This window comes from Furipterus horrens, unplaced genomic scaffold (assembly GCF_987537825.1).
Source record: "Furipterus horrens unplaced genomic scaffold, mFurHor1.1.pri manual_scaffold_3, whole genome shotgun sequence".
In the NCBI taxonomy this organism is placed as follows: Eukaryota; Metazoa; Chordata; class Mammalia; order Chiroptera; family Furipteridae; genus Furipterus; species Furipterus horrens.
In genome coordinates, this window is record NW_028327173.1 from 58,181,743 (window position 1) to 58,201,007 (window position 19,265).

Here is a 19,265-nt window from a genome sequence, read left to right on the forward strand (position 1 = left end):
CAATAAGGAATGTTATGTTGTCCTTTTCTAACTTTGTTATTAGAAAAACTAAATAACCAACAGCACATGAACATTGATGTTTGCTTCTTACTCAGGCTGAATTTTGGGAAAAAACAAGGAGTAGTGAAGATGAAATTAAATAGGAGATGGTATTTCCTAGGCAAAGAAGAAAGAACATGTGAACTCCTGCCAATAGGTATTTTGTGGGGACAGGCCAGATCTCTGAAATTTTGCAAGAGAAGCATGAAATGTTGTTAAAGTTTTTAAAATTAAAAATATTCAGAGCACAATATCTTGCTTTAGTCTACATTTAGCTTTTTTATTACCACTACAAAATAAAATTACAATGTCAGTGGCTGTCTTTCCTAGATGATAGTCAAGACAATTTGTGTCAAGCATCTAGAAATGAATGTAACAAAATTGACCAGGGTCTAAATGAAAAATACAGTGTTTTATTGAAGGACATAAGATAATATTTAAAAATTGTTACGATGTCAATTTTCCTAAATTAACTGTTAAAATTAACATAATACTAATAAAAATTACATAAGTATATATTTTTTAATTTAATTTTTTGGTTTTTCGATTACAATTGTCCCATTTTTCCCCCATTGCTCCCCCCTCCCAGCCCACCCCTTCTCCCACAATCATATCCACCCCCGTTGTCCACGTCCATGAGTCATTTATACACGTTCTTTGACTAAACCCTTCCCTTACTTATCCCCCTTCTCTCCTTCCCCCTCCCCTCTAATAACCGTATTTTTTTGAACCTTAAATTTTATATAAACTTCATTTGGAAGGAGAAATATTTATATAAAATTTTTTTGGAAACATAAAAAATAACCTATTTTTTCCAGTGAAAAATAAGAAAAGATACTTGCTAAATCAGATATTAAGTTTATTACAGAATTATAGTAATTAAAACCCTATGGAATTACAATGAGATATTATTTCATAGCCAGTAAAATGGCTATAATAATATAAGTAAAAAAACAAAAAGTAACAAGTGTTGGTGAGAATATAAAAATATTGGAGTCCTTGTACATTGCTGTTGAGAAAATAAAATAATGAATCTGCTATGATAAACAGTTTGAAGTTTTCTCAAAAAGTTAAACAGAGAATTAGCATATGACCCAACAATTCCAAGCCTAGCAATACAGTCAGGAGAATTGAAACAGGTATTCAAATGAAAACTTGTACACAAATGTACTACTAAAATGTGAAAACAACCCAAATGTTTGTCAACACAAAGTGGAGCAATATTTACAAAATCTTGAAGAGGAAAGTCTGGTGAAGGAAAATTATATCCAAGTTTTTGTTCATATGTGATATATTCAGATACACAATAGTACAGAGACTATAACTCAAAAATATGCTTCTTGAAAAATACTTTAAAATATGCATAAGTCAACAGAAAAATAAAGGTATATAACCCAAGAATGTTGTATTAAAAGAATGGATTGAGCATAGAAAACATTTCAATACAAAATAAATTGTAGGCAAATATTTTAAATATTTCTTTAAAACATTGTATATATTAAAAGTAATTTATAATAAAAACATGTGTAACATTGAAAATAATAATTTGACGTGAATAATATATATTGTACTTCCCAGATTGTATTTACAAATGTAGGATAGGTAGAAGAAAAACTAAGTAAATTCCCATTTTACATGGAGTGGGGTAAGACAAATTAATTACTGATTTTGATAATCTGAAAACTATAGTGTTTTTCTTTTAATTTTTAATAAAAATTTACTTTATTTTAGTTTTTTTAGAGATAGAGGGGAAGGGAGGGAGAAAGAGAGGAAGAGAAAAATCAGTGTGTAGTTACCTTTTGTGTGCCCCTAACGGGGAACTTGGCCCTCAACCCAGGCATGTGTCCTCACCGGGAATCAAACTGATGACCCTTTGGTTCGCAGGCCAGCACTCAGTCCACTGAGCCACACCAGCCAGGGCTTATGTTTTAATTTTAATGTGATTGGCAACATATTTTGCAGCAGTCTATATATCTTTTAAATGACTGGAGTAGGTAAAAGCTACAATTTAGCTTAGATAATAGAATGCAAAAAAATTTAAGAGTATATTTTTTTAAAGAGGGAAAGTATGAAATAACAGAACAGTTGTATCAGTTATGAAGATCAACACAAATAGGTTAATCCCCCCTGTTGCATAGCAACATTTTCATATTTATTTAAAAAGTAGATTTCAACAATATCCTGCTTATAAAAGGTACATCTAAAGTAGTGACATAGGTGGTTAAAAAAATGAAGGGATGATGAAAAGTTATAGGGCAAGTAAAAATAAAAAGTAAAGGAAGAAATATTAAATTCCAAAGAAAGGGTAATTCAAGACAAATTATGAAACATGATAATTTTATATCAATAAGCATGGTTCACAATAACAATAATAGTCATGAGTCATTTTAGCAGAATATATAAACTTGAATTATTTCATGTTCAAAGGATACAGATAACTTGATAGAAACAACAATTGTGAAGTATTATGAAACACTCAAATTATACCCAAAGGCCAGATATTTCAAAAACAAAGTCAATCATTTTAAAATTTCTATACATTTAAAAAATAAACTATTAAATATAATCACTTAAATTACTATTGGACATAAAATCCAAATGCAACTTTATATTATTTAGAGAAAATAAAAATAAAACTGTTTTATGTCAAAACATGAAATGCATCCTAAGTGCTATTCAAGAGCAAATTCAAAAACTTAAATATTTAGTTGTTCAAACATGACATTTAAAAATAATTGAATTACACATTTAACCAATGAAATTTGAAAATAAACAACAAAGAAAATTATTGAAAGCACTATTGACTAAAGGAAAAATTCTACAGGAAAGGTAAAAATAATATTCCAGATGCTCAGAAAAGGAACACAATACTGAAAATAAAACTCTTAAATAAGTATAGAGCAAAAAAGAAATTGATAACTCAAAAAATAGATGAAAGAAGAAAACTGATAAATATCAAAACTGATTACTTGTCTGAGGGAAATCGACCATCCAATGTTCTTTGAAAGTCTAGCAAACATAAGCAGAAACTAATAAAATTGAAAATGAGAAACTGGGAATAGTAGCACATCTAAATTACTTTTTAAAATTAAAAAAAATGTTATGCAGAATTCCATGCCAACATTTTTAAAGAACTGAGTAAAGCTGGTTACTTCTATCCATCTCAGTTTCTCCTACCCCAGTATACATTGTAATAAAAAATGAACAGTATTTTACTGGGCACAATGCCATGTTGTTAACTGTAAGTTAACCATGCTATGTAGCAGTTCTCTAAACTTATTCATCTTATGTAAAGGAAACTTCATATATGCTCAAATTTATCAAGAGTTTACGTATATTAAATGTGTGCAATGTTTTTGTGTTAAATTATACTTCAATAAAGCTAAAAAAATGAACAGTTTAATTGGTCTTTTATAATGACACAGGCTGAAATAGACTCCAGCACCTATTACTGTTTTACTTTTATCAAAACATTGTTTTTAATGTCATTCAGTTGTTTTGTCTCTAACCTCTTCCTCTATTGATAATATATCTCTATTTTTCTACCTATCTAAAAACTTATAATCTACCTTTAATTTCTTCTTTCATAGGATGTTATACATATAAGCACTCCAATATTTGAAAAACTGTTAAGTTTGCTGGAACCAGCTTACTAACTTCTAAGGTAAAGATAAATTGGAATCTCTTTGTAAACTCCAAAATATACACTTATTCTGGTAAGGCACCAAATTACCAATACAAATTCATTTGGTCTTACAGTCTCCCCGAAATGCATAATTTCTCTGCGGTCTCAATCAGATATCTGGGTTAAAATAAAGGACCTCAGAAGTCCATCATGCATCATTTGATCTCAGCTTCCCTAAGGCCATAAATAATGTAAGGTCAATTGTAATTTCGGAGTATTTCCAATGAATTAATCAAAAATAAAAGCATTACAGTGGAACAGAGCATTAGAAAATGAGCAGGCTCTTTGTACATTAATAGAAACAACATCTGTTGGATCCTGATCTCTGTACTTTGTGTTCTTCAAAACAGGTGCTTAATTTTCCTGTGTTACTAACAGTGTGTAAATTGTAACATAATATCATCTTCATGAGAAATACTGATCCTTCCTTCCCTTTTAACAAATATTTGTTAAACTCCTTTCAATATCTCCTAATTTTAAAAGCCATATGTTAAAACTACATATTCATTATTAAGCTCTTGGCAACTGAGTAGTCAATGGTACCTGCATAAGGGTGAAAAACACAATGCGAATTTGAAGCCTATATTGGGTATTATTACAATAATATAATAACACCTGGAAGTTTTAAGCAAAAATGTATTTGTCCTTGGTTTCTTATAAAATCTGAAGCTAATTGATTAACATAAGATGAATAAATCTTTTTTTTTTTTTTTTTTATTTACCTCGGAGCAGACACATCATTTAACTCCTTGGAACCACTTTTTCCCTCACATAGAAAGTGGAAATAACATTACTTATCTCCTGGGATTATTTACTATTTTAATAAGTAATGAAGATAGATAATAAATTAACATCATTAATATGTCCACCATTTCCTTTGGTGACATATAAATAGATTTTTGCAGTTATTTGGCAGTTAGTCTAGGAGATCAGAATGAACAAGAAGGAAAGCTTAGTCCAGGCACAGGGAAGAGTACATTCAAAGAGGCACAAATGTGTAAAAGTATAGTGTGCTAGGAATACTATATCATTGGTGCTTAGGGTGCAATGTAGTCAAAGATGAATCTCGAGAGTCTGGTAACACCTGGATCTTGAATCTTGCATCATCCTGAAAGCCATGAAGAGTCACCAAATTATTTTACAAAGAAAACCACATAGGATTGCATTTTTAGAAAGCTCCCTCCCAGAGCAGTAAGCAGAATGTATTGAAGGGATGTCACCCTTGTTTAGTTGTGGGCAGAAAGTGTCCTTTACTAATAAGCCCTTGAGGAACCCACAAATGATTCTAACAGGGACAGAGGCAGTAAAGATAGAAAGTGAATGACAGACTAGAGAGCTAATATTTAGGGGGCATATTACCACAGCTTGGTGGCAATGGTATTTAGAAGGCAAGGAAGGAGGAGGAATAAAGTTTGATACTAATGACATTGATTTATATAAACTAGGTGGAAGCCTATGTTATTTTCCAAATTACAGAACAGAGGAAGAATAGATTTAGGAAGAAAATGATGAGTTTTAAATGCCTTATAGTACCATAGATAAAGTTTATATTTCCAGTTTTCAGCTAAGCTAAATGCAAATCTGGAGTTTAGTTGGAAGTTCTGTACTGGTAAATGATGGCAGACTTCAATATATATGTGAAGCCATGGGAACAGATGATGATATTTCTTAAAATGAAAGGCTGAGGGATGTGTTCTGGGGGACATTGTTACCGATAGGCAGAGCATAAAATAGAAACTGAAGTGATTCATTTTAAATGAAATAATGAAGGAACATAATTTATCAGAGATAGTAAATTGAAGTTAGGTACCAGATGAAATGTTGTACTTTACAGTTTCATGAGAATGTTTCATTCTGGCAGTATCAGGACTTATATTCTGCCTCATAGAGAAAGTCCAGTTAACAGTGATTTCAAAAGGTGTAAATTTTTTCCATTTCGGTAATGAGAAGGTGGAAGGAAAGCATTCTAAGCTTAGCAGCTCCACCGTGCTATTAAGATTCTAGCTTTTTGCTCTGCCATTATTAGAATGTATTTTTTCTTCTTGGTTTTGCTTCATGAGTAAAAGATGGTTTCCTGTTACTGGTTATTTACCTGTTTTCTAAAGGAAACTTCTCTCCCCAAGGCTTGGCCAAGTATGACAAAGTGCCCATGTTTCATGCCAAGTAACATTATCAGCTACGTGTGATTTTATTGGGATGAACACCTCTAAGGTGGCCAGGAAAGGGTTGATAGTTTGGTGGCAATGAGCAGGTCCAACTAGATTCACTTGTTATCAGAGATTTGAATAGGAAAATATGGAGAAAATGGGTGAATTGGTAGCAAGAAGTGAAATGGACACAGAAACAACCATTTTGGTGGTAGAAGACTACAATGGGAGGCAGGGACTCCCACTGTAAAAGGGGTGGAGCAGTTGACCATATTTTTAGAGCTACCTGGCACCTGAGAGATTTTCTGGTCCTGCAAGGGCCCATAGTACTATGGTCTCTCTTCATCCTTAAGGTCTGAGTAATTGGCTTTTCTTGAATTCCCTTGACAACTAACCATGTGCCTAAGATTCCTACTTTCCTCATTTTGCTATGCATCCTACCAATTAGGTCCTCACTAATTAAAGTAGCCTGAGTAACAAAAAGAACCTAACATACACACACACACACACACGCACACTCAATTTATTCACTAATTGTACATTCTTTCTATATCTAACCAGTGATTTTTAAAAATAGCCAAAAAATCTAAATAAAACATTTATGAAATCATGAGAACAATATTTCCAGATTTAAGACAAGTAGTAAAATAAACCTATTCTGAAAGGTAGTGAATTGACTGATTCTTGCCAAGGTTAATTACTTTATACAGAAGGGGAAAAAAGACAATGTTAATATTTTAAAAAATAGTAAGAAATGTAGAGTATACAAAAGTTAACTTTTAGATACTTTAAAATTTTAAATAAAGTGTCCAATACAATTAAATACATTTTATATTATATTAGCAAAGATTTAAGAAGCTGGAGAGTATATATACCTATGCAATGGAATTATAAATGATCTTATGCTTTTATAAATTATTGTGTTGGAAAAAGAATAAACAATGTTCACACAGTATTGAACATATAACTTGTACACAAAACTAAGTTTTCCTGAATAAGTTCTCAAAGACTGTAGTTCATTAATTATAGATATAAGATTGCATGGTGAGTCAGAAATAATCTTAGTGACTAGGATTTGATAAATTTAGAGACTGAAAGCAGAAGATACTCACATGCAGTATTCTCACTGCATGTATCTTTAGAGTGCCAAAGATCTGAGAGGACACCAGGAAACAGATTTTTATGTTGTGCCTCAAAGCCCCTGGCTAGTATGTGGTCTGACGTCACTGCAATTCAATGATTATGACAATATCATTTCTCCTCTCTCCCTATTCATTGTTTTATATAGTCTAATTTCATTCTATTCAACTTTGTAAATTTTTTATCTAACTGAATTCAACCTTACACTTCTGGGAATATCTTGTTGCCAACAGTAAAGAAAGAAGTTCTGTTGGGTGATGGAAAAAAGTTGGAGATTTAAGTAGTTATAATTATCAACTGTAATATATATACATTTGTGTGAATGTATTTTCAAGATCTGTGTATTACACTACATGGAAAGCTCTGCGAGGACAGGGCCCTTATTTGTTCTGTACACCACTCTCCATAGTGCTTAGCTCAATAACAAGGCACATAAGAGATGGTCAATAAAGATTTGATTAATTAATAATAATGAAAAATAGTTTCACAATTTCTCTGCTCAATTCTCCAAACCTGCTATTCTTTATCAGCTGTTGGTTCTCTGTTTCTTGATTCTTAATGGTATAGTTTAGATTTACTGGAGTCTAACACAAGATAATAGAGACTATATAAATAATACAAATGAAGTGTTTTAAAATTTGGCTTTCTAGAAGAGTAAAAAGTAAAGCTTGATCAATATAATTTTCTGAATATTTTATTAAAGTTTCTTGGAAACTTTCAGGAGATTTAAAAAGCTAGAACTTTGATGATTTGCTGCAGTAGACATAAGAGAGGATTAATATTTGATTAATCTGATTGGAACTAAATGAAACTGAAGATTTCAATGGAAGTCCTATTAGCTGCAAAGAATTCTTTTCAATGCACCATGTTGTTTTCTACAACATACTATTTATCACTGAATTGAAAATCAGACTATAATAATTACAGTAAGGGAGAAACTAAACATATATATTTTTTACTTTTTTCCTTTATTTTATTGTTGATACTATTGAGATGTTCCCATTTCACCCCCTTCCCCCATATATTTTATATTGTCATTGTTTATCTCCACTTTTTAAAACTTGTAGGGAACAATGGTTAGCTGATCAGTAGAATATTAAATGTTTTTCTTTCATTTCAGACATTAATGAGTTCATTACCATTTTGTAGAAAGAAAAGAGAATTTTATCTATAGTTCTTTCAACATTTATTTTGCAGATCACTTCTGTGCTAAGAAGATATATTTGTTGTTTGTGGTAATGTCATTATTAAAGCATGCTTTTATTATTGACTAAATATTGCTTTTATATTCTATTGAAGAAACTATAAAATCAAATATTTTATTCAGATCTTAGAGACGTTATAAAAACTTTAATGCCCAGCAGACCTAGATTGTAAACAAACTAATGTATTTCTCTGTAATCTGTTTCTTTTCTTTCCTCTCTTTCCATCTGTTTCTCTCCTTCCTTTTATCTCCTAGACCTCTCATTATTTCACATTCTAACTAAAATTAAAACATGGATTTCTAGAAAATTTCTTTAAATCAGAAAGTGAAGTCATCTGGTGAGAATGATATTTAAGTGGTGTTCACTTCCAGTATAGGTAAATCTCCATCTGTTTTGCAAAACTGGTTTGGCTGCTAGGATTGACTTAACCTATCAGGATGGCAGAGAAAACAATTTAAGTCAGGCAAACAATGGTTATATGTTTTATTTTTAAAAATTGTCAGAGATTTGGTCTTTGAGCTGGCTTAAAAGGTGTTTTTTGAATGATGACATTTTGCTTACATAATCTCTATTTAAGTAATCTGTTTTATATAAATATTTGCATTGGTCAGGTATTACAAAAATATACAAGAAACAGTTCCTGATTCCAAACAACTTTATACTCTCTGGGGAAAGGAATGAGATAATAAATATACAACACCTAAGGCACAATTTAAATTACACTCTTTGTTTTAAGTAATGGCTCTCTGGGGGCATGTTAACCTGTGGGGATATAGGAATGAATTACTGAACATTATCTAAATACAACTTGGGATATGGGTTTCCAGAAATCAGCTGAGAGAGAGAGAGAGAGAGAGAGAGAGAGAGAGAGAGAGAGAGAGAGAGAGAGAGGAGGGGAAGGTCAAAGAATGAACAAACCATGAAGTGACAGGCACCTTAAGGAGCTCTACAAGTCTCCTACATCTAACAGCCAACTGAAAAAAATGCCTCACAGTTGTTTAACATCTAAGTTTGAACATCCAAAAAGGGACTTTTGGGTCTATGTGCCAAATCTGATCTTCCCTTACTTCCTCTTTGGTTCAGAAAATGATACCTCAATATAGACAATTGATTAAGCCAAAAATTTAGGAGTTACTCTTTGTTTGTCTATTTCTTTCAGTCTCATATACAATCCATTAGCAGGTTCTCCTGACTTTACCTCCAGAATACTCTTTCTATCTTTAATTTTTATCCTGATCACCACCACACTAAGCCAATCCATAACTCACTTGGATAATCACCCATTTTTGCCACCTTCGCCAGCAATACATCTTCTTCCCACCATGCAAAGTAATGATTTTAATCTATCAACCAGATCATATTTTTCTTCCACTGAAAACTTTCAAGGGACTTGGAATTAAACACAAATTCCATGACATGGCAGATTAGTCCACATCTGATGTGGTCCTTGCCAACTTTGCCTACCTTATCTTACATTTTTCTTGCTGCTTCTGCTTTCTTCACATTACGTTGGTTTTTCTACTTCTCATCATCCTTGTTGCTGCCCTAGATCCTTTCTTTGTCACTGTGTTTTTGTTTTTAAAACTCTTATTTTTTTGTTTTTCCATTTTTCATGGTCAATTTCTCATAATTCAGATTTCATCTCATATGATCCTTTCCAAAGGTCTTCCCTGACCACTTTATCTAAAGTATCTTTTCTCTCTGTAACTCTCTACTACTTAAGTAGCTTATCAGGACATACTGCTATGTGACATTAGCTTGATAATTTATTTGTTTACTTATTTTCCATTTTTCTTTCACTGAAAATAAAGTTTTTTAAAGGTAGAAACTTTGTCACACTTAAAGTCCCCACCCTCATCTTCTAGAAAGTGTCTAGCCCCTTGTAGGCATGCCATAAATGTTTAGTAAATGAATGATTAAATAAATGAGTGAACAAACTTATAAAGGAAAGTAATGATTATTAGGTACCATCATAAATTAGTCAAAACTAAGTCCTTTCAGAATAATCTAATTCTTTTTGTGAAGTAGGTTTGTTAAATCTAAAAACTAACTTAATTCTATAGTTATAGGATATATATATTTCAGTTGGAAAAAAGGGGAAAAAGAGAGAAAGAAAAATATTATAAAATAGATGTGAGCAACATAACAAAATGTACGTTAACTCTAAAATTATTTGGAGTCCATTGCTCTGTTCTTGAATATAGTATTTTACCAAATTGAACTAAATGAATATTATTGAGTTATTACTATATGCAGGGCATGTTATGAGGCATAATGTATTCAGTATGTTTACAATAACACAAGACTTGTGAAATCTGGGTTGATAACAGAATTGGGTTTAAAATATCAAGATAGTTGAAATGATTTTCTAACTTTAAAAGAAAGTTAATAAGGGATTAGCATAAGGATTAAAGGAGTCTTACAATGTGGATTATATAAGTGGTTTAGACATGAAAACACCCAGAATAAAACCATCTGTGGGTGTTAAATAACTATGAGCTTAAGAATAGTTAGACATAGGGTGTAATTGATTAAAAAAAAACAAAAAACCTCAGTTCCTTAATAAAAGTTTATACTTTTCAAAACAGAGAAAGTCAGTCCTGAGAGGTAGAGCAAGTACAAAGGCTAGAAATGACAAGGGGTAGATTAGGACATATTTTCTAGCACAGTTTTTTTGCAGAAACATATTCTAGTACTTTTTGGATGACCATTTTTAGAGTAATTGTGGAGAAGCTTCATGCTTTATATTATGTTCTATAGATTTACAGATTTCAGAAAAATGTACCTTGTTGAACCCTTCAAAGACAAATAGGTAAAGTGCATCAGAACACCAAGAGAATCTAGAAAGTATGTAGAGTTGTAAATGAAAGGGTGTAACAAGAGGACCCCTTTGTGGCAGGAGAACATTTATTCCAAATGAGAATTGTAACTAGAACTAGTTAGATTTTCCTTATCATAGACCTGTAACAGAACTCATGGGCTGCCTCAATTGAAATAGAACCCAAGGGCTGTTCAGTTATGAGGGGCCCAATTGCCTGCTGCCAGAAGCATAACTCTCAATACCAGAGTTTGGTGAAAAGAAAAAGAGTTGTTTATTTAAAGGTTATACAGATTTAGATTATTGGCGGATTTCTGCCATTAAGTCTTATTTCCTTTAAAACACCCACAAACACATAGTTCTGCCTCCCCCTGACAAACCAGGCTAGTTTTAGAAAAGTCAGAGATACCATTTTCCTACTTCCCAGACACAGTTCAGTTTTAACAGTAGCTCCCAATCATCCAAGTCTGATTGGGGAGGCTTTGCCTCTGTTGCGGCGCTCTCCAACTCTTAATGCAGAACCGCATGGAGTTCCCAGCCCCCTTGTAAACCACATGGCTCCCTTTTCTCTGCAAACTGCATGGAGTTCCTTCCACTCTATGTAAACAACATGGTTTTCCCTCCAAAATGGCTGCCACCTTATTTTTAAATCCCTGACCAGTGGCCTGTGATGCAGTGGGCGCGGTAACCGGTTTGGACCATTCACAGAATCATGAGCAGGCCCTGTATGCTCTTTCCTCACCGCTCTGTGGTCAAAACCCCTCCCATCTCCTTGGGGCCTTGGAAGAACCAAACCATTTGCATAACTAAGACACTAGCTACCAGCCATAGATATGCAAGGGCATCTTGAAAGTTGTCCCCTTCCCCCATCCCCCAACCGCAGGCTCTGAGGAATTTTTGGGAACCTGCTCTATAACAGACCCAGTGCATGTGAATTCTAAGTTAATTATACCATATTCACTAATTTGATGCTATCGTGTTTGTGTTTTTGTTTGCTTTTCTTTTTTCCCGTTTAAAAACAGTTTATTGAAGTGTAACATACAGAAAAGTATATAATTAACAAGTGTATAGTTCAATGAATTCTACGAAATTGAACCTACCCTATGTAACCAGCATTCAGACAAGGACAGGAATATTACTTGTCCCCAGAATATTCCCCTTGTCCTCACTCCTAGTCAGTACCCCTACAAGGGCTGTTTCTATTCTTATTTTTAACATCAAAGGTAGGTTTTGACTATGCCTGAACTTTGATAAATCATATAGTATACATATAATATATATTCTTTTTGCATCTGGTTTCTTTCACTTTATGTTTATGGGATTCATTTGTATATTGCAACTCATTTGTTCTTGCTGCTGTACAGTAGTTCATTGGTGAATAAACCATATTATATTTATTTATTCTATTTTTAATGAACAGTTGAGTAGTTTTCAGTTTGGAACTAACACAAACAGTACTATTATGAACATTTTATTTTTGTATCCTTCACCCTAGGACATTTATGGATTTTAGAGAGAGATGAAGGGAGAAGGGCGAGGGAAACAGAGAAAGAGAGAGGGGAGAGAGAGAGAGAGAAAGGAGAGAAATCTGTTGCCTCCCATATGTGCTTCAACCAGAGATTGAGCCCACAACCTTTTAGTGTATGGGACAAGACTCCAACCAACTGCCTGGCCAGGGCTGCTATGAACATTCTTTTGCATGTCCTATAATGAATATGCATGTTAGAATGCATAGGGAGTAGAATTTCTGGGTCATAATATACACATATTCTCAGCTTTTGCTGAAATTGCCCATGAGTTTTTAAAATGGTTATACTAATTTCTATTTCCACAACCAGACTCAGCATTGTGCCACATTCTAGCCAACATTTACTTGGTCTTTATCATTTAATCAGTTTTATAGGTGAGTTAGTGGTATCTCACTGTGGTTTTGATTTTCATTTTCTTGATGAGTTATAAAGCTGAGTACCTTTGCATATGTCTATTGGACGTTTGTAAAGTGCTCATTTTTCTATTTTTTTATCATGATTTGTAAATGATTTCTCTCTTGAATATACAAATTGGAAATCTTTTAAAATTTTTGGGATTTTTTTTTATTTTCAGTGATGTGTCTTAGATAAGAAATCCTTAATTTTAATACTTTTTACTTTTTTAAAGATTTTATGGTTAACACTTCTACATCCTACTTAAAAATGTTTTGCTTACTCAAAGGCCTGAAAATATTCTCATATAACTTACTTCTAAAAGTGTGGTTGTTTTACCTTTCATATACAGATTTGTAATCCATTTGGCATTGATTTTTGAGTATGAGTCAAAATTATATATTTCCTTAATATTTAAAAATAATTCACTAGCAAAGCTGTTGTGTTTTGGATTTTCTTTGTTAAAAGGTTTCCTTTTAAGTTTTTATTTTGCAATAATTTTAAACTTACAGAAAAGTTGCAAACATACTGCAGAGAGTTTTCATATACCCTTGACCCACCTTCCTTTAATATTAACATTTTCCATAACCATAGTATAATTATCAAAACTAGAAATTAATATTGATGTTTTATCATTAACTAAAGAACAGACACTATTCAAATTTTATCAGTTTTTCTGCTAATTTCTTTGTATGTCCCAGGATCCATTGAAGATTCCACATTGTATTTAGTTGTTTTCTTAATCCCCTTCAGTCTGTGACCCTTTCTCATTCTTTCCTTGTCTTTCATGACCGTGACACTTTTGAAGAATTCTGGTTAGTTATTTTATAAAATACCCTTCAGTTTAAATTTTTCTGATGTCTCCTCATGATTAGATAAAGGTTATGCATTTTTGGCAAGACAGAAGTGGTGTGCCTTTCTCAGTGCATGACAACTAGGAATACATGATATCAATATGTCTATCCTGGTAGAGTTAACCTCATTCATGTATTTAAGGTGGTGTCCACAATATTCCTCTACTTTAAATTACTATTTTTTCTTTCAAACTTAATAAATATTGCAGGGAAAAAGCTTCCAGCCTTGCAGGACACTTGGTCCTTTTCATAGCATTGATGGCAACATTTGGTCCATACTAATCCCATATGCTATTCCCAGCTAGGCTTTGCAGGTGACAAGGATTATTATTGGCCCTACAGCCAAAACACACTTTCTGGACCAATAAAACATGATAACATTTTTTATGTGTGAATCCTGTAAAGCAAAAATAAAAATAAACATTATGGGTTCTTTGAGCCCAGGGACATTTTCTTAGTGAAGTGTGAATGTTTTGGATAGAACCAAGTATCAAGAACCTTTTTGTGTGTATCAGATATCTTTGCGTTTGTTTTGGACAGCACCCAATATCCACGAATGACTTTGAGACTCTGTAAATATCCCATTTTTCCTCAAACTTACAGTCATTAATTTTAGCATACATTGATGGATCTTCCTACAAAAATGATTATTTTACCTGATGTTGAGTTTTTATTTCTCTCACTTTTTCTACACTTATTAATTGGAATTCAGAGTTGTACTTTATTATTTATTTATTAAATTATTTGGTTATATCACTGTGGACTATGAAACTTGCTGGGGAGGGGCTACTAAGAAGGCTTCCTGGTAGGTAACTGGGCTCAAATTTTAAGGAACAGTTTAGCAGCCATTTCTATACAGAGACCTGTCACACAAACTGCACTTCACAGAGAGGCCTGCACTGAACTTTCTACATCTATATTGAACTGCCTGTCTGCTCTTTTTCTACCATCTGAGCCAGCCCTTATAAAGGAGTTCCTCAAATTCTACTTCAACCAGTAGGACTGAGGCTCTCTCCATCCAATTGGAGCTCTGTAGCTCCAACCGGAATGGCTCTTTTCTGACCAGTCAGAGATTAGGGGCAGGGACTTCTGTTCATATAAGCCAGCTCCCCTATGGCTGGAGAGTGCACTTTCCCTTTCCACTGAAGAGTGAAGACTGCATCTCCTTGGCTGAGCTGAAGCACAGAAGCTGTATCATCAGAGCAGAGTAAAGTAGACAGGTTCAGAGCAGAGCAGAGTCGTGTAGCCAGAGAAGAGGCCTGGCCCCTGAGCGGTTCTATAGTCATGCTATTTTCACAGCCATGCTTTATCGCAATGGAGCTCTTTTACACTGAATAAAGTTTCCTTCTTCACCACACCATACTGCAAACTGAGGATTCTTCCTGTCGTTGAATAGGCACCAGTGACCATTGGTTGACTTAACTCATGGTTATTTACTTTGTTTCATGGGTTGTAATAAAATACTGTCATTATTTTGTCTCTCCAGTTATTCCCTTTTGGTCAAACTGTCTTTTGGACATGTCCTTACTTTTTGAGCATCTCTTTACTTTCTTGCACCACAATGTAATGGGATTTTGCACCAGAAATCTGTATAATTTTGTTAACCAGTGTTACCCCAATATATTCAATAAAAAGGGAAAAAAAGAAAAATCAGCAATATTGAAGCATAAATATTAAGTTATCTCTTACAACAAATGGTTTCATTCAAAGACTGATTTTTAACCATGGGAGGCAAAGAAGGGGTCTTCCTATGGCAGAAAAATTTCAGCTACTAATGAGTAGTTCAGGGGGGATTTTTTTTGTGTGGGGGTAAGGGACTCTCCCAAATTCCTGAAATTGTTTCATAGACAGTCTAATGACTAACTGATAGCTGATTAACTGAAAAAGATACTGATGCTACCCATAATAATAAAAACAATACAAATCTGTTTGGCATAGGTGTGGTACTTCTGGTTTTGCTCACTTGTGTGGATAGCATGGATCTGATTATGAAAGGAGACCTTACAGACATATACATATGTGTGCCTGTGAAGCTCAAAGTAATGAATGATGTCCTTATAAACACATTTCTAGCATGTCACTATAATCATATGATATTATTGTGTATAAAAATAAAGATAATAACTTACAGAGTTTAAGAATATTTGAAACAATCACTTGCATGATTCATACTTATTTCCCAAGTTTTAAATATTAAACATTTATTTATCATCACACTGACAAAGATAATTCCATTTATTACAATTTGATTCAATTAGGCTCTATTAAAAAATATTTGTTGATTACTTTTAATGATTGAGCCAGTGTGATAGTCTGTAATCAGATACACAGATAATTAAAATAATTTCCCTGTACTAAAAAGCTTACAATTTTATTGGTGAAGATGAGGGGATAGGGGAATTAGATGAGAACACATTGAGAAAAGAATATGGTATAATTGAATATAGTAAATATCATGAAATGATTAAAAATAAAATGCTTTGAAAGTCTACAGGAAAAAAATATCATGCTAAAGGGCATGGGGGAAGATTTCATTACTAGGGTGGCATGGGAAATGGCTTTTAAGGCAGAGGAGTATTTTGGGAAGTGAAGAGACACAAAAGGGGAAAAACTCACTCCATGGAGACAGCATAAGTGAATATATCAATGCAGAAAAAGCAGCATTTCAGGAGCATGGAGCTCTTTAGTTTAGTGGAGGGCTGGATCCTTGTAGGGAAAGATTAAGGGAGAAAGTAACATTTGCATGAGGTGATTTTACTTGGGTGCATTGTGGGGAATCATAGTAACTTGTTGAAAGAGTAGTGGTGTGATCAAATTCAGCTTCACAAAAATTAATCTGGCATGAATGTGCAGAATAGATTAGAGTCAAAAAGAACATGGAGGTAGAAGCAAGCTGGGAGAATGTAATGGGAGCTAATATTTGTTGAGCTCTGAATATGTGATCGATTTTCTTCAAAACTTATAACAACCTTATGAGATGGGAATTGTTATTACTATATTTTATAGTTGAGAAAACAAAAGCACACAGAGTAAAACATTTGCCAATATTTATTGACAGTGCTAAGAAGTGACAGAGCCCTGTATTGATCCCAGGCAGTTTGGTTGCACAGATAAACTAGTCTAAACAAAAATTAAAATCAGCACTCTACACCTGCAACTAATATAAAATAATATTGAATGTCACTTGTAACTGAAACATTTAAAAAAAGAATTGAACATCAGCATTAAACTAGTAACACTGACTCATCCTGAGAATAACTTTCAAAAAGAAGCTGAAGGAAATTATGGACTTTAATATAAGGATATTAAAAATGCTCCAATATCAAAGTAGTTTATATGGAACTATTATAGTTACCTTCCTTTTTAATTCATATTGGATCTGTTATGTGCACTCTAAATGAAAATTAGCAGTGATGTTAGAGCTTGTCTTGTGAAGTTCTTTTAAAAAGTACTTTTGGGGCCAGATCTCTGTATCCATTTTCCACAGCAGGAAAAATATTGTCGAACACCTACCTTTGTCATTGCTTTCTTAATTTATATTGACATTAAATAGTACTTTTCACTCTTTTGAGATTTCTGGGTTTTAATTTCTTTATTTCAGCTAGAGGGAGTCCACAGAAAACTTGGATTTGCTCTTTCTGACATAAAGGACGTTCTGATCCTCTCTGCGCTGAGATAGATACTGCTGGCTTCACAGGACTTCTTAGAGGATGTGCCTCTTGAGGAAACAAGTAGAGGCATTGGTGGCATAGAAACTTGATGTCAGTTTTGTGGCTACTTATTGCCTGGATCTACTGGGTACATGACAGTTCTCTGTGTCCGCGTGTTGCTACCCTGTGAGTAATCCTGCACTATAACCCCTTGGCGGGATGTGTTCCGGCCCAATCCCCATCACATTTCCTGGCCCCTATCGCTCCCATCGTTTGAACATCCCATTCTGTAACCTTGCCCTCATCTATCAAAATGTGTTTCTTTGCTTGAGACCTAGAAGTTGATTGGATCAGTATTGTTCCTGATAAGATATGATCTTCAATTCTTTGGCCCTTCCTTGAGACCTTATGCTTCTGTCTTTCTGACTTGATTGTCTTGAAAATTCTTCCTTCTTTGAGTCCCTCTCAATGCAGTGAGGCTGTTGCTATGTAGAGGTATGTGCCTTTCATATACATGCCTCAGATTTTAGCATTATGTGTATTCTCTGTTACCAACCTGTGCACAATACACACTGTACTGTTCCGATCAAAGATCAGATAGGAGTTTCAGTTTATACTCAAATCTTGTTTTAGTTCCTGGAAAATCAAATTAGAATGTCATAGCCTCTCTAGTTCTCTCATTTACAAACTACTGGGAAACTCTCCAACTGCTAAGTTTGCTGTCCTGACTGCTATTTTCGTTCCTCCATTTCTTCTTTCCTCGTGGTGCATGCATTCGCAAATTCAAGGATGGCATAGACCTCCAGTAGCCCAATGTTCCTCTTCTTTCTGGTTATTGTTTTTCCTTAAATTATCCATTAAGAATGATTTGTTTCTTTTCTCAGATATCAGAGGAAAGCACTTACCAAATGTGCAAAAGGAAAAGTAAATATGTGAACCCCTCACCATTAATAATTTATATCTCGTCAGAGAAGAGTAAACATTGAGAAATGAGAACACACGGGAAAAAGAGAAGTAGCTGAAACTGAAGGGATGTATTTTACTTATGGCTAGGATGAAGATGCACAAAATATTATAATAATTGTAAATAGTTTGGAACATCAGGATTTAAAGATTGTAAAAAACAGTCATAATGTTTTGGATGTATGTTCCATACATCTGAAAAATTAAAGTTTCTTCATATAAAACCTGGCTCACTTTTGTGTGTGTGTGTGTGTGTGTGTGCAATTTTGGAAAAAGTTTAATATGACTTGTCAGAATTTTTTAATCTTTATCCTTGTCTCCCTAATTTTGCCTTCTTATTTTATTTCTAAAGTACCTGGTTTGGTTCTCTTTGGGTCCTTAATTAATGTTTTATTCTTTAACCTAAAGCCATTTTTTGTTTAATATCCATACCCCTCTTGCAGGTTGTGGCTATTAATATTAATGAGTTCCATAAGACTAAAACTGAAAGAAACTATAGTTTGATTACTTTGTCAATTATAACTATTTTAGTTATAAGTAACAAAACTCAACCTGAACTACATAAATAAAAAGTTAAAAAAGAGAAGTATAATATTGAATCCAGTACTTAAACCACAGACAAGGCTGGGATTGAATTGAACTGGCATCAGAGATGGTTAAATCCATGGATTCAAAAGCTAGTTCCCCTCTAAATTAAAAATTAAACAACAGAGATTATGCAAGCAACTGAGTTTATTTGAGACTAGCTGAAAATATGCAAACTATAACAAACCACAGACAAGTCTGAGGAGACAAAAGAGAGGTCAGCTTTTATTGGGTTTCAGGAGAGAATTGGGTAGAGG